Genomic DNA, 22,022 nt, shown 5'->3' with positions numbered 1-22,022 from the left:
CTGCAATGCGAAGGCATTATGGAATTAATAGTTCAAGCTGAACCAAATGAAAAGCTTTAGAGATAAGGAGGTTAAACATATATTTGAATGTATGAATATAGGAAGTGTGAGGTGTGTTGACTAATCTCTGCAAATAACTCTCTGAATCAGACAGAATTGAAAGCGAATGATAACGAATGCCAGCAGACAGGACGACCATTTAACATCCATCTGAGGGACGGCACACACATCGATGAATCACCGCAATTACCGTTTTAGCTGGGTCGGGATTCAAACCCAGGCAAACAGTTTAGAGGCGAGTGTGTGCACCTATTGGCCAACATGTCAGCCCATCGACCAGTATTTAAGGCCAATGGACTCAGATTATTTGTCAAAGTCACTAATAAATGCTCAAGAATGTCTTTTATTGCATTAGAACTAACATCGTTATTTTGTGGTGGAATATAATGAGAAATCGGTTTGTTATAAACCAGAACATTAGGAGTTGGCCACTGGTGTAACTGGGTTGGATTTCTTATGTCCAAGCTGCTACTACTACTACTACTACTACTACTACTACTATTACTACTACTACTATTACTACTACTACTACTACTACTACTACTACTACTACTACTACTACTGTAAATGAGGAAAAAGAGCATTGTTTTGTCTTTGGATAATATCACAGCTAACCTATGATCACCTGAAACTGCTCTTGCTGATGTGATTCTTGAAGGGCAACAGCAATCGATTTGTCACCACATTTTTTTCAATGCAGGCAAGATGCAGAGTAGTTGTGAGCGTCGAAAAAAAAAAGTTTCTTCGAGAAACTGATGGAAAAAGCAAGGAGAAAATAAACACAACACCAACAGGCATCTTAAGGCCATTTTCCCTGCTAGAGTGGGGATTAGCCTTGCGGTCGCCATGACAATCTTCTCCATTTTGCCCTATTTTCTGCATATCCCCTTGTTAACCCCCTTGCCCGCATTTCTTCTTCCACCACCTTTAGCCAAGTCTTTCTCGGTCTTCCCCGTCCTCTACTTCCTTCTACATTCATTTCCATCACTCTTCTCAACCAGTCACTTTCATCCTTCCTCAACACATGACCAAACCATCTCAACCTGTTCCTCTTCACAGCATCAATCACAGGCTCTATTCCCATCATCTTTCGCAATTCATCATTTGGCTTCCTCTCTCTCAACGATACTCCGCACATCCACCGAACCATTCGCATTTCCACCCTATATAGAAAGAAAGGAGTATAGAAAGAAACAAAAATGTTTTTGAGTTCTCTCTGGACCCTCAAATCCAAAATACTTCTGTAAATTAATTTGGACTTTGATCAAGTTTAAAAAAAAATTGATTACTTGTTATTCTCTGGATTCATACTCACATTGGTGAAGACACCATCATGCTACAGAAAACATCTATCTGCAAGTACAAGTATGCCTCTCCTGCAGCAATAGAAAACTGTTCACCAGGTTTTGGTCTATCATTGGAGTTCTGAAGGCACCGCCGCTAACAGAATTAAGCATGAGTGAAGATCAAATAAAAATTGTAACACCCAACCACCCCACCCTAAATCTCCCACTCCCATGTGGAATGTCTTGCACAATGAAAATGCGATTTGATTCCAAGGATTCAAAATTATATTGAAAGCCTCTGAAGTGCACTGCATCTCGCACTATCTTTATATCATGGCCATCTGCAGGAAAATTGAGAGCACATGAGGTGGTGCCTCGGGTGTCAAAAGGTCGTTGTTGAATTTCTGTGAAGGAGAAGGTGGTGTGGAAAGAGGTTGGACATTAAGGAAGGTATATATAGTATGCTCATGTTCAAAACAAAGTGCAAATTGAAATATGCCATCATATACTCCGCGTGCTTGTCTTTCGCATGCACCTTGCCTTTGGTTGCCCTTGAAGGTGGTGGCAGATTTTGGATTTTCTGTGTTTAAAGTCCAATTAAATTAATTTACTCCATGTCGTGCTAAAAATGTAGTTATTTTTAATTTCACACAAGGAAGTCTTTCGTGGAAAGGCAGATCTAAAAGAGGAAGGAATTAAAGTAAATGGATGTTATTTAAGCAGGACAGAATGTTCCACATGCATCTGCTCAAAATTATTTGAAATTTAAGGAAAATTGATAATAACAGACAACAGGACATAACTGTTTAGAAAATGTGAAAAACGTTTTGGAGATTAATAAGGGTGTAGTGATAATTATAAAGAAAAATCTAAATGAAACTTAAGGAAGAAAATCTCAATCTCAATTTCTCAATTTAATCTCAATAATGAAGATAAAAAATCTCAATTTAACCCATTTTAAATTCAGGCTGCAACATAACAAAATGTGAAAATATGAAGGGGTCTGAATACTTTCTGAATGCACTGTATATACGAGCTGAAGTACCCGTCTTTGTGGGGGGGGGGGGGGGATGGCTGGGGGGGCGGGGTTCAGGAGAGGGAGGGAGGGAGTGAGGGGATGGGGAGAGGGAGAGGAAATATATACTACATATGCATCTTTCAGGGGGGGGGGGGCTTTGACAGGCCCCTCGGCTTTTGGGGGAGAGGAGGAAATTTCTTCCATAAAATTGTTGAAATTAAAAAATCTTTTGTTATCCACATATGTATTTCTTTGGTTTGCAATGGAACATAACAAAAAGTTGAAAAAATTACTAAATCTTAGCTTATTCAACACAGAAATCCTAAAATGGCCCGGACAATATTATTGGCACCTTTTAGAAGTCGTTAGAAATAATTAGATTTCAAGCAGGTAACTCTCCTTTACTTTAAAATTGAACTCAGGTATGGTGAGTTGCAGGTGCCTGCAATATAAAAATCACTCATTCAACCAGTTTGAATAGAGAAAAGGAGTCATTCTGCTGTTTTGTGTCACTGTGTGTACAAATTGTGTACAAATTGTGTACAATGAGCATAGAGAAAAGAAACAAAATCAGCGAATTGTCTGAGGAGGTCAGACACAAGATTGTAGCCAAGCCTGGATAATCTCAAGGCTACAAGTCCATCTCCAGAACCTTGATGTTCCTGTGTCCACCGTATGCAATGCTATCAGGAAGTTTAAGGCCCATGGCACTGTAGCCAACCTCTCTGGACATGGCCGCAAGATAAAACTTGATCGAAGATTGCAGCAAAGGATTGTTCGAATGGTGGAGAAAGCACCTCGATCAACTGCCAAACGGATTCAAGCTGACCTTCAGACACAAGGTACGACAGTTTCAACTCTCACCATCCATTGCCAACTCTATGAAAGGGTGTTCTATGGTTGGAGACCCAGGAGCGCCCCACAACTGTGAGAGAGACATAAGAAAGCCCGACTGGAGTTTTCCGAAACACACCTGAACAAGCCAAAATCCTTCTGGGTGAATGTCCTGTGGACAGATCAGACCAAATTAGAGCTTCCTGGTAAAGCACATCATCTCTATGTTTACAGAAAAGAAAATGAAGCCTTCAAAGAGAAGAACACCTTCCCTACAGTCATACATGGAGGATGTTTAGTGATATTTTGGGGTTGCTGTGCTGCCTCTTGCCATACCTGGAGGTATGGCATCATGAAATCAGGAGATTACCAAGGCATTTTGGAGCGCAATGTTCAACGCAGTGTCAGAAAGCTGGGTCTCCATCGAAGGTCATGGGTCTTGCAACAGGACAATGACCCCAAACACACTTCAAAAAGCACCCAGGAATGGTTCAAGACAAAACGCTTGACTGTACTGAAGTGGCCAGCAATGTGTCCAAATCGAAATCCCATTGAACACCTGTGGGGAGATCGGAAAACAGCAGTTGGGAGAAAGCACCCTTCAAATCTGTGAGAACTGGAGAAGTTTGGACAAGAAGAGTGGGCCAAACTGCAAGGCTCATTCATGGCTATAGGAAGCGCTTCACTGCAGTTATTTTGTCCAAAGGCTGTGCTACCAAATAATAAGTCTAGGCTCCAGGGTGTCAATAATTTTGTCAATGCCATTTCTTTTTCTTTTCTGATTTAAAAGGATATATTATGTTCTGAATAAAAAGCAAAGGTTCAGTAATATTAACAGTGAAATATAGAATTGTGGAGACCAAATACTTTTGTCAATTTCAACTTATTTTTAGAGAAATTTGTGAGTTATTTGAAAAAAGTGCAAGGGTGCCAACATTTTTGGCCACGACTCTGTATATATGGTCCTTCTATATATATATATATATATATATATATATATATATATATATATATATATATATATACATATATATACGTATGTGTATTCTTGGGTAAAATGCCAGGGGCATAGAAAAGACGCCATATAAAGGGGCACCAATTTCATTCATACACCTGCATGAAGAAGTGAATGTATTTTATTAGCTAGATGTGGAGCACCTCCATATGAACTTTTCTAGAGCATTACTTGGTTCCTCCTAAGAACACAAGGGTAGTACAGCATGCATATGAGATTTTTTTTGAATGTCCCTTCTCTGCTATTGTTCGACATTTTCTATAAGCTATGGAATGTTCCTTCTTTTCTCTACTTTGCCACATGGCACATTTTTTGCCAAATATATATATATATATATATATATATATATATATATATATATATATATATATATATATATATATATATATATATATACATACATATATATATATATATATATATATATATATATATATATATATATATATATATACATACATATATATATATATATATATATATATATATATATATATATACATACATATATATATATATATATATGTGTGTATATATATATATATATATATATATATATATATATATATATATATATATATATATACATATATATATATATATATATATATATATATATATATATATATACAGTCATCCCTCGCTATATCGCGGTTCACTTTTCGCGGATTCGGTACATCGCGGTTTTTTCTCGCTAGTATATGTAAAATTATATCGCGGATTTTTCGCTATATCGCGGGATTTTGCGGTATAAATGTATTTTTATATACTATTATTTTAAATATTTTTGTGGTAAAATAAGCATTTTCTAGCCTAAAAAATTAAAAAACGTAAAGAAATAAGAAAAATACAGTATTTAAAACATATCACAAGAAATAAAATACTGTACATAGTGTACAGTAGAAGGGTAGACAAAGAGTCGTGCATATGGAAAACGCCAGTACATTCATCATCGTCATCACCTTCATCGTCATCAGTACTGCACAGCTAATTCATCATCATCTTCATCACGCAAGTTGTAGTATTGAAGAGCCGGGGCTCTTGCTTGATACGGACGAAATGACGGGCAAGACACAAACTCGTCCGAGAAGATATTTATTCTCAAAACCAACTCGGGAACACTGAAAAGCCCATTTATCGGGCTGCATTATAAAGCACAACCAGAAACCGAAAGCCACGCCTCTCAAGCGTGGCGTGCTTCGGTGAATCGGTGGTCACGTGATCAACAGGTGTAGCTGATTATACCCGCAAAGCGCGGCACGCTTTAGCGGTCACGTGACCAGCCACTCTCGCGCCGGGAATCCCCGCCGGTGACGTCACCGGCTGGAGCAAGGAGATTCTGATGCTGGTCTTGCTTGGGGAACCCATGGGTAGCTACAGTATCTTCAATGGTGAGTACCCATTAGAATTTTATATGTTGTTAAAATTACGTATGTTTAAGAGTGTAAAAAGTGTTTAAGAGTATAGGAAGTGTTTATAAGAGTATGGGAAAGGTTAATAAGAGTGTGGGGAGTTCATAATGCTTTAAAATATATATATATATATAAAAAAAAAATGGTCGCTACTTCGCGGATTTTCGTTTATCGCGGGGGGTTCTGGAACGTACCCCCGCGATAAACGAGGGTTCACTGTATATATATGTATTGTTATGTCAGGCGGGGTAGGCATATATAGATTTAGGTAGATCTGCATAGGTAGGTGCTTCGTCTGTCGGGATAGGGAATCTCGGTGTAATAAGTTCTGTTAGCCCGAATGTCGGATTAAGTGTGTACCTGTGATCATACAAGGATGATTCGGTGATAGGTAGAATAGGGACTAAGCTAATGCCCCTGTGTGTCAGACCTGGTGATCATCCCTTTGTCCCATGTGGCAGCACATCGCACACATTAGTTAGCCCCATTAGTGCACACATTAATTAATCCCCCGCTGCCATACGGACTGACTGGAAAGACGAGCAGGAAGCGGCCGCGTACAACGGCGCCATGGCAAGCAGACATCGTGCAAGGCAGTCAATAGCCACGCCCAGAAGGACTTGTGATTGGCCACCCACCAATGGCATGGGAGCAGGGCGCCAAGCACTCGGCCAATGGGAGGGGACGGATGAGATCGGAAGATTCGGGAAGGTTAGGGGCGACGCGCTGGTTGGAGGAGGAAGCGCCAGTAACGTCAGAGAGACGATCAGTAAAACGACAGGGAGACTGACATTTTCTCTCTTTGCCTCTGCCTGTCTTCGCATCCGCTTAGCTCTTCCCTTGGTCCTACTCGCTTTGGCTTTTCTCCTTTCTGGACCTCCCTTCTGCCCTTGCCTTTCGCTCCGTTTGGACCTTTTTCCTTGGCCACCGGCGAATTTGCCTGCTTGACGACAGACGTTGGAGCAACGTTGGAGCGCCATCGATTCTCCTCCCTGGCGTTCACGTGCGAGCGAGGCCTGCCACTGGAGCGGGCAATACCAGGGCGACCGAGTGGCTCGGTGGCTTAGCAGTGTGCGAACGGGGACACATCGAGGCCTTTATTCCCGCCGACCAGAGCTGCGTCGGACGACACGCCTAAGCCTGGACGATTCCTGATGGATGCTACATCCAGACACAGATAAGACGCACCACACAACGTTTTCTTTTGTTCTCCATTCCCTAGTCTTGTATTTGAAGTGAAGTATAGGAGCGCTCCATTAGAGGGGTTTAGGTTTTATCATCGCGTTCCATTGTTCTCGGGTTTCGTAATAAATATTTCCTTTTTGTACATTTTACCTCCGTCTCGGGTTGAGTTAATTTCCACAGGGAGAAGACATCGTCAGACCAACAGGTAAGCCGTGGCATCCTCCCCCAATCCCCCGGCTCGTGTATTGATCCGCCATTGAAATGGAAATGCCTCAAAGTAAGCACGATTCCATCCGTGGACACTCTGTCTTAATAGAGTCGTCCACACGACAATATATATATACAGTGCATTCAGAAAGTATTCAGACCCCTTCACTTTTTTCACATTTTGTTATGTTGCAGCCTTATGCTGAAATCGTTTAAATTCATTGTTTCCCTCATCAATCTACACTCAATACCCCATAATGACAAAGAGAAAACAGGATTTTAGAAAGTTTTGCAAATTGATTAAAAAGAAAAAACTGAAATATCACATTGACATAAGTATTCATACCCTTTGCTATGACACTTGAAATTTAGCTCAGGTACCTCCCATTTATCTTGATCATCTTGGAGATGTTTCTACACCTTGATTGGAGTCCACCTGTGGTAAATTCAATTGATTGGACATGATTGGGGAAAGGCACACACCTGTCTATATAAGGTCTCACAGCTGACAATGCATATCAGAGCAAAAACCAAGCCATGAGGTCAAAGGAACTGCCTGCAGAGCTCAGAGACAGGATTATGTCGAGGCACAGATCTGGGGAGGCCTACAAAAAAATCTCTGCTGCATTGATGGTTCCCAAGAACACAGTGGCCTCCAGAATTCTTAAATGGAAGACGTTTGGAACAACCAGGACTCTTCCTAGAGCTGGCCGCCCGGCCAAACTGAGCAATCGGGGGAGAAGGGCCTTGTTAATAGAGGTGACCAAGAACCCGATGGTCACTCTGGCTGAGCTCCAGAGATCCTGTATGGAGATGTGAGAAACTTCCAGATGGACAACCATCACTACAACACTCCACCGATCTGGGCTTTATGGCAGAGTGGCCAGACGGAAGCCCAACAGTTCAATCTTGGTTTCATCAGACCACAGAATCTTGTTTCTCACAGTCTGAGAGTCCTTTAGGTGCTTTTTTACAAACTCCAAGCGGGCTTTCATGTGTCTTTCACGGAGGAGAGGCTTCCGTCTGGCCACTCTGCCATAAAGCCCAGATCGGTGGAATGTTGCAGTGATGGTTGTCCTTCTGGAAGTTTCTCCCATCTCCACACAGGATCTCTGGAGCTCAGCCAGAGTGACCATCGGGTTCTTGGTCACCTCTATTAACAAGGCCATTCTCCCCCGATTGCTCAGTTTGGCCGGGCGGCCAGCTCTAGAAAGAGTCCTGGTTGTTCCAAACTTCTTCCATTTAAGAATTATGGAGGCCATTGTGCTCTTGGGAACCTTCAATGCAGCAGAATTTTTTTTGTAGACTTCCCCAGATCTGTGCCTCAACACAATCCTGTCTCTGAGCTCTGCAGGCAGTTCCTTCGACCTCATGGCTTGGTTTTTGCTCTGATATGCATCGTCAGCTGTGAGACCTTATATAGACAGGTGTGTGCCTTTCCAAATCATGTCCAATCAATTGAATTTACCACAGGTGGACTCCAATGAAGGTGTAGAAACATCTCAAAGATGATCAAGAGAAATGGGAGGCACCTGAGCAAAATTTCAAGTGTCATAGCAAAGGGTATGAATACTTATGTCAATGTGATATTTCAGTTTTTTATTTTTAACAAATCTGTAAAACTTTCTAAAATCCTGTTTTCTCTTTGTCATTATGGGGTATTGAATGTAGATTGATGATGGAAAAAATGAATTTAAACGATTTCAGCATAAGGCTGCAACATAACAAAATGTGAAAATAGTGAAGGGGTCTGAATACTTTCTGAATGCACTGTATATACTGTATATATATATATTATCTGTGCAATGTCTGTGTTGTTCTGTGTTGTCTTGTCTTGTGTTGTCACTGAACTACTCCCTCAAACTTTTGTGAAATCGTACCAAACTCCTGATATGCACCTATCTCTCCCGTCAGTATGTTCTCAGGGTATTTTATTTGAAAATGTTTGCAATTTAAGAAAAAAAAAATTCGGGAATGTTTTGGGGAATTTTTTTTTTTCAACTTCAATTGTTTATAAAATGTGACATCACGTATATTACAAATTCATTTGTGCATTATGATTGTTTGAATTATGATTGGTGTAAACCATGACAAAACAGCAACTCAGGTACAGTCATTTATCTATATATCTACATATCTGGGCAGTGTCTGTTGTCACTGAACTACTCACTTAAACTTTTGTTTCAATGGTTGTGAAGTGTTTTTAATTACGTGGTGGTGGTTTTGAATCACGTGGTGGTGAGGTATTTTGAATTATGTGGTGGTGAGGTGTTTTCAATTATTTGGTGGTGAGGTGTTTTTAATTATGTGGTGGTGGGGTGTTTTTAATTATGTGGTGGTGGGGTGTTTTGAATTAGTCGGTGATGAGGTGTTTTGAATTACTTGGTGGTGAGGTTTTTTAAATTACGTGGTGGTGAGGTGTTTTGAATTACATGGTGGTGAGGTGTTTTAAATTATGTGGTGGTCAGGTGTTTTGAATCATGTGGTGGTGAGGTGTTTTGATTTACATGGTGGTAAGGTGTTTTGAATTATATGGGGGTGAGGGATTTTGGATTACGTGATGGTGAGGTGTTTTAAATTTGGTGGGGGTGAGGGGTTTTAAATTACGTGGTGGTGAGTTGTTTTAAATTAATTGGTGGTGATGTGTTTTAAATTAGGTGGGGTGAGGTATTTTAAATTACGTGGGGGTGAGGTATTTTAAATTACAAGGGGGTGAGGTGTTTTAAATTACAAGGGGGTGCGGTGTTTTGAATTACATGGTGGTGAGGTGTTTTGAATTACTTGGTGGTGAGGTGTAATCATCCCAAACTTCCAGTCTGCACCTACCCCTCCCATATGTATGTGCTGAGGGGTTCTTTTTTGAATTTTATATATTTTTTCAACCTAAATTGCTTATAAAAATGTAATATCACAAACACTACAAATAAATTTGTGCAAAATAATTGTTTGTATTATGATTGCTGTAAATCTTGACAATACAGCAACTCAGGTACAGTTATTATCCTCAGCTAAAATAAGCCCGTTCCTCAGTAATGACGCGTGGTGAGGTGAGCGCAGCGAGCCGAGCCAAGCTAGTATATATATATATATATATATACATATTGATTTTTATATGTATATTTATTTGTGTATATTTATTTGTGTATATTTATTTGTGTATGTTTTTTGTGCATATTTATTTATGTATATTTATTTATGTATATTTATTTATGTATATTTATTTATGTATATTTATTTATGTATATTTATTTATGTATATTTATTTATGTATATTTATTTATGTATATTTATATATGTATATTTACTCCCGCCAGGGAGTAATACATTCGATTGTGTCCGTCCGTGTGTGTGTTCGTGTGTTTGTGAACAAGATATCTGGAAAAGTTCTGAACGGATTTGGATGAAAGTTGGTGGGATGATTGCCCTTGGGATAAGGAAGAATTGATTAGTTTTTGGTGAAGCTCAGGATATTATTCCGGATCCAAGAATTTTTTGAAGGATTTTTTACCATTGGAAGATAGGGCTCAGCAGCGGCCACCCACGGCGGGAGTATGCGCTCTAATGAGTGGCATTGTAGTTACTAGGGCATTGCCCGTACTATATCTATATCTAAAATTATATCCCCCCCCTCTATTTACATGAAATGGTTTGGTCCAAAGCGAACGGCTTGCGAGTACGGTGACAATCCCCCCCCCTCTATTTACATGCAATGGTTTGGTCCAAAGCGAACGGCTTCCGGAGTTTGGTAAAGAAATCGCCATCGCGTGCACAAACGCGCAGGAAAGCGAATGAATCGCAAATTCGGTTTTATTAGTTTTAAAACATAGTTTAACGCCAACATAGTTTGCAAACGTGAAATAAATGAATACGCTCTCAAATGTGCCATCCGAGGCAGAGTGTGTCCTCCACGTTCGGCACACGCGATCGTTCGCTGCTCTCTGATTGGTTGAATCGTTTTTTGGACATAGCTCGGTAAGTAATTGTCCGATTAATATGAAACCTTGAAAAGGCACATCCTCGGGTCCCCAGCAATATACCTGGCAAGTTAAAAGTATATCGGACCCGTGGTTGTCGAGAAACAGCGGTCACAGACAAACAGACGTACAGACGTACAGAGATTACTGGAATTATAGATAGATATATGTATTTATGTATACTAGGGAGATCCCCGTGCTCTGCATGGGTGGGAGGACAGAAGCAAACAGGCAATGCAGATACGGCGAATGCTAAAGCATGAAACCAATAAATTCCACATTCCTGTAGCACCTTCGGTCGCACGTCAGACATGGACAGCAAGTTCGTGAAGGACTTCCATGACAAACGTACCCGTTCGCAAACAAACGAGTACGTTCACGTATAGAAACATCGATCCGTGGGACCGTAACGAATCTGCATATGGCGATCCGCGAATATCACGTTCAGAAAGTAGAAACCATCACGGCATGGTGTCATTCACTTGAACTCGATATCTCTTTTTTCATTCCAAACAACATAACTCCAATTAATCACAAAATAATCTTTTAACAACATTGTTAATGTTTCCTTCAAAATCAACAGTTAAAAGGATTTTGAGCCGATAGGTGTTACGGCCTTGGCAAAATCGATGGAGACAGTGATCTTTTAGCGTATTCATCGCTCAAATAGCTATGTGGAATTCTCTCATGTCATGTAGATATTAAATGTCGTTTGAACTTTGGCCGATGTCATTATTTACTTTTAATGATGTTTATATACGAATGATGTTTAATGATGTTTATATTGGTTTTGGGTCGACCTTTCTGCATATCTCGTGGGATTGTAAGTTGGAGAGACGGCCGTGATGGCGGCGAGGGGGATGGAATTCTCTCAAGCAGGGATTCAACCAGTGTCCTTATAAAAGGTCTTTGTCCGAGGTCACCGAGTTCGATCGGTGCAGCCGTTTGTGCGGCACCCTGGAAAACAACATTGTCACAATGAAAACATCATCACAATGAACGTTATGCGAACGCTGAAGGAGCTATGCTCCAACGCGAGTCGAAAGAATTGACGCGACCAAAGATGGAAATTCGTCCGAGTTGCTTTATTGCACGTATCAAACTCGGGTACTCTCAAACGCCCGTTTATCGGGCAGCAATATATATACACATTTATGCTGGAGCGTTTGCCCGGGAAAAGCGAGACCGGGCATGCCCGGGTGTCAAGGGCGAGTCCTGGAAAGGCGAGTCTGGACCTGCCCGGGCGTGCTGGACGAGGCCTGGCAAGTCGAGAGCGGGCATGCCCAGGCGTTCTGGGCGAACCCTGGAAAGGCGAGAGCGGGGATGCCCGGATGCTCTGGGCGAGCCCTGGAAAGTCGAGAGCAGGCATGCCCGGGAAAGACGAGACCGGGCGTGCCCGGGAGGTTCGGGCGAGCCCGGGAACAGCGAGTTTGGGCATGCCCGGGAGAGGCGCTTCCGGGCCCGTCCGGACGAGCCCGGCATGGCGATTGCGCCCTGGCCGCGTCCTGGCAGGTGCAAGGCAATTGTGTACACCCAGCGGTAACCGCTACAACGCGAATGTTATGCGGGAGTCCAAACCTGAGAATGCTGGAGACTAAAGCTGAAATTGGGAAAACTAAATAGCCTATTTTACTCCTGGAGATCCCAGGATTATCCACCCAAAATATTGTTGCGATCGGTTCAGCAGTTTTTACGGTACCTTCAAACAGACAGACAGACAGACAGACGGACGGACATTTGGTGAATTATAGTAAGACGAGTGGGGACACCCTCGGGAATCCCATGGGCATGGACGTTTGTGACATTTGGACATCTTGATTTCGATGCTGCACATTAAATTTTACAAAATGGTTACTGGCAATTCGTCAGATCCAGAAATGGTGTAATGAACACAATTTCTTTATTTCACATAATATGTGACCCCTCACTCCTCTCCACCTGACACTCTCCTCTCTCCACCCTCACACCTCTCCAATCCCACTCCTCCTCACACTCTCCTCCAATACCTCCTCACACTCCCCTCCAATACCTCCTCACACCCCCCTCCAATACTTCCTCACACTCCTCTCCAATCCCTCGCACTCCTCTCCAATCTCTCACACTCCTCCCCAATCCCTCACATGCCTCTCCAATCCCTCACACTCCTCTCCAATCCCTCACACTCCTCTCCAATCGCTCCTCACACTCCCCTCCAATTGCTCCTCACACTCCCCTCCAATCGCTCCTCACTCTCCTCTCCAATCGCTCCTCACTCTCCTCTCCAATCGCTCCTCACTCTCCTCTCCAATCGCTCCTCACTCTCCGCTCCAATTGGCCCTCACTCTCCAACTCCTTGCTCCTCACTCTCCAACACCTATCTCCTCGCTCTCCAACCCCTCGCTCCTCGCTCTCCAACCCCTCGCTCCTCGCTCTCCAATCCCTCGCTCCTCAGCCTCCAACCCCTTGCCCTTCACTCTCCAACCCCTCACTCCTCACTCTCCAACTCCTCGCTCCTCACTCTACAACTCCTCGCTCCCCACTCTCCAACACCTCGCTCCTCCCTCTCCAACTCCTCCCTCCTCATGCTCCAACCCCTCGCTCCTCACTCTCCAACCCCTCGCTCCTCTCCAATTTCTCACGCCTCTCCAACCCCTAGCTCCTCACTCTCCAACCCCTAGCTCCTCACTCTCCAACCCCTAGCTCCTCACTCTCCAACCCCTAGCTCCTCACTCTCCAACCCCTAGCTCCTCACTCTCCAAGCCCTCGCTCCTTGCTCTCCAACTCCTCGCTCCTCACTCTCCAACCCCTCACTCCTCTCCAATTTCTCGCTCCTCTCCAACCCCTAGCCCCTCATGCTCCAACCCCTAGCTCCTCACTCCCAACCCCTAGCTCCTCACTCCTCAACCCCTAGCTCCTCACTCCCCAAACCCTAGCTCCTCACTCCCCAACCTCTAGCTCTTCACTCTCCAACCCCTAGCTCCTCACTCTCTAACCCCTAGCTCCTCACTCTCTAACCCCTAGCTCCTCACTCTCCAAACCCTAGCTCCTCACTCTCCAACCCCTAACTCCTCTCCAACCCCTCACTCCTCTCCAACCCCTCGCTCCTCTCCAACCCCTCACTCCTCACTCTCCAACCCCTCGCTCCTCGCTCTCCAACCCCTCGCTCCTCAACCCCTCACTCCTCACTCTCCAACCCCTCGCTCCTCACTCTCCAACCCCTCGCTCCTCACTCTCCAACCCCTCGCTCCTCACTCTCCAACTCCTCGCTACTCACTCTCCAACCCCTCACTCCTCGCTCTCCAATGCCTCGCTCCTCGCTCTCCAACCTCTAGCTCCTCTCCAACCCTTAGCTCCTCACTCTCCAACCCGTAGCTCCTCACTCTCCAACCCGTAGCTCCTCACTCTCCAACCCCTAGCTCCTCACTCTCCAACCCCTAGCTCCTCACTCTCCAACCCCTAGCTCCTCACTCTCCAACCCCTAGCTCCTCACTCTCCAACCCCTAGCTCCTCACTCTCCAACCCCTAGCTCCTCACTCTCCAACCCTTAGCTCCTCACTCTCCAACCCCTAGCTCCTCACTCTCCAACCCATCGCTCCTCACTCTCCAACCCCTCGCTCCTCACTCTCCAACCCCTCACTCCTCACTCTCCAACCCCTCACTCCTCACTCCTCACTCTCCAACCCCTCACTCCTCTCCAATTTCTCACTCCTCTCCAACCCCTAGCCCCTCACTCTCCAACCCCTAGCTCCTCACTCCACAACCCCTAGCTCCTCACTCCCCAACCCCTAGCTCCTCACTCTCCAACCCCGAGCTCCTCACTCTCCAACCCCGAGCTCCTCACTCTCCAACCCATAACTCCTCTCCAATCCCTCGCCCCTCTCCAACCCCTCGCTCCTCTCCAACCCTCCTCATCGTTGTTGCAGCAGCATCCTGTGCGGTTCTCCCGTCTCGTTCTTTTTCTTGCTGCATCCTGTTCAAGTCTGCATTGAGATTCGTCGACGGACTCGTTCACCCGTCTCATTCGTTTTCTTGTTGCATCCAGTTAAAGTCTGCGTTCTTCATCGACCGTCGCATTCATTTTGGAAATGGAAGTTTCAACGCAACGCATGAATTGTCACGATCCTCAAGAGGAAGTGTCTCGTAATCATCAAATGACAAATGGCAAGTAAATTACATTGTGAAAATTAAAGATTTCAAATAAACCTATTTAAAGTGTATGCGCACATAATTAATAAATAAAAAAACGAATAAATATCTCTCGGTAATTTCCTGAAACATATTTTACTTCCGGATAATAATGTTGAATGAAATAAGAACGAAGAAATATATGTCGTTTTTGTGACGACTGTCATCAAAAGTAAAAGTAATAAATGTTAACGGAAAAGAAAAAGCGAATTTTTAATATAGGTCGACATTTTACCCGACTGTTATTTTAGGCGGTGTATTTTCGTGTATCATCGTAGCGCGATTTAAAAAAATATATCTCTGCATTTTCCCGTGTGTGTGTGAATGTTTTCAATTATTTCTGACACCAAGTCGAAAACCATCGATAAAAATTAAATCAGATGGTGAATTCGAGATAAAATCGTGAGGGTGACTCAATGAATGGGCTTTATTTTACAGGCCTTTGAGAATTCATTTCGTTCTATAAACGGAAACTTTCATGGGATTTTCTTCCCGTTTTTTTTCAACCGAGTCTAAAACTATGTTAGCGACTGTTAAAAATGAAATGATATATCGAATTTGAGTTGAAATAAACCTGTGTGAGAGAGAAAGACAGCACGGGCCTAACTAAACAGGCCTCAAAGCTATTTGAGGTAATAAAATGGTGGATATTTGTTTACATGAAGCATCTCCAAGAATGGGTGGAGCTACTCTGTAAACGGAGTAAGCCACACCCCCGGACAGACAGACAGACAGACAGACAGAATCACCGTAGCCTATTATAATATAGATATATGTATCAGTCATTATGCGACTCCATACCATCAGTGGTGAACCGCCATTAAGCTATCCCATCCAGCTATCGCTGTACCTTAATGGGAGCGATAAGCACCGCCTGCCACACGGCACATTACCTCTGGTATCCACTCATTATATGGAGTCGCCTGGATGCGGTTGCGAGTTACTAATTAGTATCAAGCACGCCTTGCCTGCCAAGCTCCGGAGGAGCCATCCAGCAGTGCGCCATCATTTTACATCTTCGGTGACATTTTAGATTTTAGATTTTTAGATCATCATTTAAGGCGGTGCTTATCGCTCCCATTAAGGTACAGCGATAGCTGGATGGGATACCTTAATGGTGGTTCACCACTGATGGTATGGAGTAGGTAATGTGCCATGTGGCAGGCGGTGCGTATCGCTCCCATTAAGGTACAGCGATGGCTGGATGGGATACCTTAATGGCGGTTCACCACTGATGGTATGGAGTCGCATAATGACTAATATATAACCGAAAGGTTTTCAGATTCACAAGTGTATGCAGGACTCATTGTGTTGCCCTGATGAAGCCCCAACAAGGGTGAAACCGGGTTGGTAACTGTGAGTTTTGCATGCACTTGTGATAGTATCTGAACGAAGATCTAAAATGATGACGCACTGCTGGATGGCTCCTCCGGAGCTTGGCAGGCAAGGCGTGCTTACATGGCGGTGACGTCACGGCGTGCGCTCATTAGGTTGGAGAATGCAAATTACAGATACTAATATACATATATATATATATATATAATAAAAAAACCACCGTTTAGAGGCCATTTTTCCCCGCAAAGTGGGGGTTGGCCTTTTCGGGGACCGTGGTAGTTGTTGTTTTTTGGGTCCCCTTTTTGAAGCAATGTTTTACGGCCGGATGCCCTTCCTGACGCCAACCCTTTTTTGCCGCCTTCAACGACAAACAGGGAATTACCAGTGAACTGGTACTCAATTAGCCGACCTCGGAAGGATGACAGGCTGAGTCAACCCCCCTGGCATTAATTCGGCGATCGACCGAGATTCGAACCCAGGATCCTAGGAATCCTAAGCCGGCACCCTAGCCGCTAGCCCAACACCAGGGATACTGGTGTGGTTTACTGGTCTGGATACTGGTCTATATATATATATATATATATATATATATATATATATATATATATATATATATATATATATATATATATATATATATATATATATATATATATATATATATATATATATATATATATATATATATATATATATATATATATATATAAAACATATATTTATATTTATATATATATAAATATATATATGTTTTTTTTCACTTTGAAGTTGTGGGTTATGATGTGTAAATAAAGCTGGTAAAAGTCTGATTTAATGCATTTTAATTCCAGTCTATAAGACAACAAAAGTTGAACATTTTGAGAGGGGGTGTGGGCTTTTTATAGGCACTGAATGTATACTGTGCTTTTTATTATTCATATATATATATATATATATATATATATATATATATATATATATATATTGTTGCGAATATGGAATTTGGCCTCCATATCCGCTTGTAAATATTCCCCTATTTCTCCAATACTCCCCAACTTTCCCCAATCCCCCATTCCCTAGTCCCATTGCATGTAAATAACACTCAGTAGAGCCGACCTTCCCCTTATTCCCCCATTAAATGTCGTGCCCAGGTCCACCGCACCACACGTAGACCACTTTCGGACATCTTCCTAGTTATTCTTAATCTATGTCAGTTAAGGACTCGTTTCCATTAATTCTGACTCTTCGTTGCACCAGAATGTGATTATATGGCATCAGTAGTGAGTTTAGGACCTTTCCCATACCTCCTTCCATCTTCTTCCCCAACAATTACAACAACAACAGAGGAGATGGCGGCGGCGCGGGGGAGGATGCGTCCTCACACCGGCTCGATTAGCGCCATTGACCACGCGCTCCACGGGGTTACCACGGAGGGGCTGGCTGTCAGCTCCTCCTCAAGGGCGGAGCCTGGTAACCCCCCGCACCCAATCAGAAGGGCGGACCGATTCCATCTGGGGCGGCGCTAACGAGCCGAGGGCGTGTCACTCCCCGCCGGATATACGCGGCCCCGCGCCGGATGTGACGTCAGATGCGCCCCCAGCTGGAGAAAGAACGTTGCCTGCGATCACTGAGAGGAAGAGAACCCGCCTGTGAAAGAACGTTACCTCCGAGCGCTGTGACCTCCCCGCATCTTTGGACCGGACCGAACCGTGTGGATTCTGCCCCGAGCCCAGGCGCACCTGGAGCCACCGATACCTGCCTTTCCCGGCCATCAATCCCCGTGTGAGTCAGCCGTTGTCCCGTTTACCTGTCGTCTGTCCGGGGTTAAGATAAGCCTGTGTCTAAGTGCCCATCTTTTCTGTGCTTTACCTCTAGCCCCTGTAATCTAACCTTTTCCGTACGAATATAATTGAGAATCGAAACATTGGTGTCTGTCATTATAATCCAGCCGTGTGTCTTCTTTTTCCTTATTGATCCAGCGTAGCGCGGCTCCGTCAACGTTCGAGTACAATCGGGTAATTTGTGCGGACACGACGGCCATTCTGCTCGGCCCACCTTAACATCAAAGTCGTGTCTGTAACAATTGGTGTCGAGGAGTGAGATTCGGACCCGGGACTAAATTAGTTAGGCCCAAATTTTGGGAGGGAAAATCGATTCGGAGCGCGTACTGCGCTCGACAAAATCGATCCGGAGCGCGGTCCCGCGGTTACTGCGCTCGACGAAATTATAACAGCAAAATTTGGATTTGTGTTACGAAACTCGAATTTTGAAAGTCGCGCTATGGCGGATCAAGACGGCTGGGGTCCGGTAGGGGAGAGTGAAGCAGGGTCGGTCCAGGACCAAATTGAGACACGTGAGGAGAGCGAAACAGCGGGGGTAGCAGACGCGCGAAATGGCGCCTCGCACATAGCTACGGCGGCCGCACCCGCTGCACAAGTGGGAGGGATGGCCCAGATGCAGGTCCTCATGGAGCAATTTATGGCGCAAATGCAGGCGTCCCTCAAACTGCAGAGTAACCAATTGGGGAACCGGATGGATGCTCAGGGTGAGCGATTGGGAAACCAAATTGAAGAAATAACGAACCGAATGAGGGCTCGGAGTGAGCGATTGGAGGGCCAACTGGGGGTAATGAGGGACGAAGCGAGGGCTCGGAGTGAGCGATTGGGGGTAATGGGAAACCAGATGGGGGTAATGAGGGACGAAGCGAGGGGTACCGGAGAGGGGTTAGACAACGGGATAAAGGAGGTGAAAAATGGGTTAATGGGGGTAGAAAATAGAATGGCTGCCCAGGAGAATCAGATAGAGGGAGTGAAAAATGGGGTAGAGGGAGAGGAGATTAGAAGAGGTGTGAGTGAGGAGGTCGGAGGAGTGCGCGAGGAGGTGAGGCACTGTGAGGAGCACATGGAGAAGGAGGTGAGAAAGGGGACTGTAAAGTTACAGGGGGGCATAGAGGTCCTGACGCAGGAGGTGGAACAGCTGACGGAGGGACAAAAAGAACTAACGGAGCAGGTTCAAAGGAACACTGCGGTATTAGGAGGTTTAAAAGCGACACAGAAAGAATTAAAAGATGACTTGGTAGCGACGAAGAGGGAATGTCAGATGGTACGTGAGGGACTGACAACGAGGTTGGACGAGGTGATAGAGGTAATGGAGACGAAGGACCGGCAGGTGAGGACGCACATGGAAACGGTCAAGGTAGCCTTGGAGGACGAGCTTGAGGAGACGTACCGGGGAATAAAAGAGGTGAGGCACAAATTAGAAGAAGTGGAAGAAGGGGTGAGCGAAATTAAGAAGCGACGGAGAGGGGATAACAAAGAGATAAAAGAGGAGATAAAAGAATTGGTCCAAAGTCTGTGTTCGGATCGTGATGATGTGCTCATTAACCGGATGAGGGATTCGCAGGTGATGGAGGAGAAGCGAAGAGGAAGAGGACCCGGTGTAAGTGGTGACCAATATGGTCGTGCGTATGATGCGCCAGGGGATTTAATAAGCTTGGGGGTCGAGATGGACCCGGGTGTTCGTGAGAGGCCGTTGGTGAGGTGTGCGACAGGTCTGGTGTGCGAAAAAGGAGGTGTGCAAGAAAGTCCGACTCTGGGGTGTGTGAGGAAAAAGTGTGTGCCAAGGAGTGAGGGTGCTGGCGAGAGTGAGTCGGTCGTAGCGCGTGTGCGAGGGGGCACATGGAAGCGCGGGGTGGTGAGTGTTACAGAGGGTGTAACGGGAGAGTGTGCGCGAGAAAGGTGTGTGACGGACAGGTGCATGAGGAAAGAGTGCGCTGTCAGAAGTAAGGAAGAGTGTCCACCTGTGGTGAGTGTTACAGAGGGTGTAACGGGAGAGTGTGCGCGAGAAAGGTGTGTGACGGGCAGGTGCACGAGGAAAGAGTGCGCTGTCAAGAGTAAGGGTGAGTGCGCTGTCAAGAATGGAGGTGAGAGTAGTGAGAGTGACAAGGAGAGTGAGTTGGTTGTGACAGGTGAGCGAGGATGTACACCTGGGATGGAAGGATGCACACCTGGAATGGTAGAGCGTGAGTGGGAATGCACGCTGGAGTTGGTGGTGAGGCACGTGGTTGGGTGTGCGAATGAGGGCACACCTGTGATTGTCACAGAGGAGGTGACCAAGGAGGGGGTGCGAAGCGGTGTATTGGTGAGGTGTGCGAGCAACGAATGTGTGCCAAAGTGTTCGGTGGTCAGGTGTGTGACCAAGGCTGTGAGTGGAATGGGTGTACCTGGGTGTGTAAGGAAAGGTACGAGGAGCATGGGCACGGCTGGATGTGTGAGCAAGGAACGGGCTGCGGGGTGTAAGCGTCCAGGTGAAGCATCGACGTTAGACGGGATAGAGTTTAGAACGACTTATAGCCGAATCGGGCCCTCGCCCTCGGTGCGTGCTGGGCCTCGCTTTGAACGGCCGCGTCCGTGCTCCACTAGGCGGAGCGGGCAGCCCGATAGAAAGGGTCGTTATGGCGACCACGTTTTGTTGAGACGTGCCGGCAGGTCGAGATCGGGACATTGGATGGCTCCACGCCGAGGTGATGCGTGGGATCTCGGCCCGGGTAAGCCCCCGTCCCTGCACCGAGTGCCGGACGCATTCAGCCGCTGGCACAAAACAACCCGCATCCATTGCTTGGCTTTACGAAGCCGGGCTTTGGACAGGGATTGGCGCACCGAGAGGTATTAGTGAGTCGACTGGGTGATGAGGTTAGTGTTTTGGACCCAAAATTGGAGAAAAACAAAATTTGATGATTGGCAAGGGATTGGCAGTAGTGATTGGCAGATGATGGGTAGTGATTGGCAAATTTTTAATTTGTTGAAATTTGATGTGCGAAATTGGTAGTGAGAGACCCCCGATGTGGTGGGATGGCAAATCCACCATCCTTCCCATGTGGGGGCAAAGGAGCAATAGCTTATGGGGTGTATGGCAGTGAAAACTAGCCCGGGTGGGTTAGGATATTGTGTGTAGAGATCTAGAGAAGATGACATTAGGTAACGTTAAGTTTAGTTAGTGACTGATACCTGTAGTGGGGACGCAGGTAGATTAGTGTGGATGATAATGACGTGGGAGCGCAATAGTTTAAAGGGACGACTGGGAAGCGCAAGTTTCAGAAGGGAGTAGTTAGCTGAGATGATGCCGTGTGGGTGTGAGAATTGAACAGGTGTGATTGCACAGGTGTGCAACTGGACAGGTGTGTGGAGCAGTGTATGAGTAGTGAGTGTTGTGGATCAGCGCGAATGCGCTTGGGGAGAGAAGGGTGCAGGTGGCACCAGGTGTGAGAGCACAGGTGTGCAGGTACAGGTGTGTGGAGAGAGTTGGAGTAAGTGGTACGGAGTGGTGTGCATGGTGCGAAGGTGTGGATGGGGGAAGAGTGGACCCCTTTCACGGATACCCGGGGCGGGTAGTGTAAGTGTTAGGTAGAGGGTACAGGTAAATTGTGGTTGGATATTGGCATTTGTGGTGCGGTTGCAGAATGGTGTTGTGAATGGGTGCATTAGTGTTGTGGAAATGGCTGGGCGTGTAGCCTGTTAGTGTGTGTAGTTGGTTGGGCACTCCACCACTGTGAGG

The 22,022-nt window shown here is 45.1% G+C and overlaps 1 protein-coding gene across 1 annotated transcript in view; it reads left to right on the top strand.

The window, feature by feature from the left end:
- The window catches only part of LOC137424973 (caM kinase-like vesicle-associated protein), a 191,823-nt gene that overhangs the window by 48,321 nt on the left and 121,480 nt on the right, over nt 1–22,022 (top strand). The window lies entirely within an intron of this gene.

The sequence above is a fragment of the Myxine glutinosa genome, chromosome 4 (genome assembly GCF_964187855.1).
Source record: "Myxine glutinosa chromosome 4, kmMyxGlut1.1, whole genome shotgun sequence".
Classification (NCBI taxonomy): domain Eukaryota; kingdom Metazoa; phylum Chordata; class Myxini; order Myxiniformes; family Myxinidae; genus Myxine; species Myxine glutinosa.
This window is presented reverse-complemented; position numbering and strand designations above follow the sequence as displayed.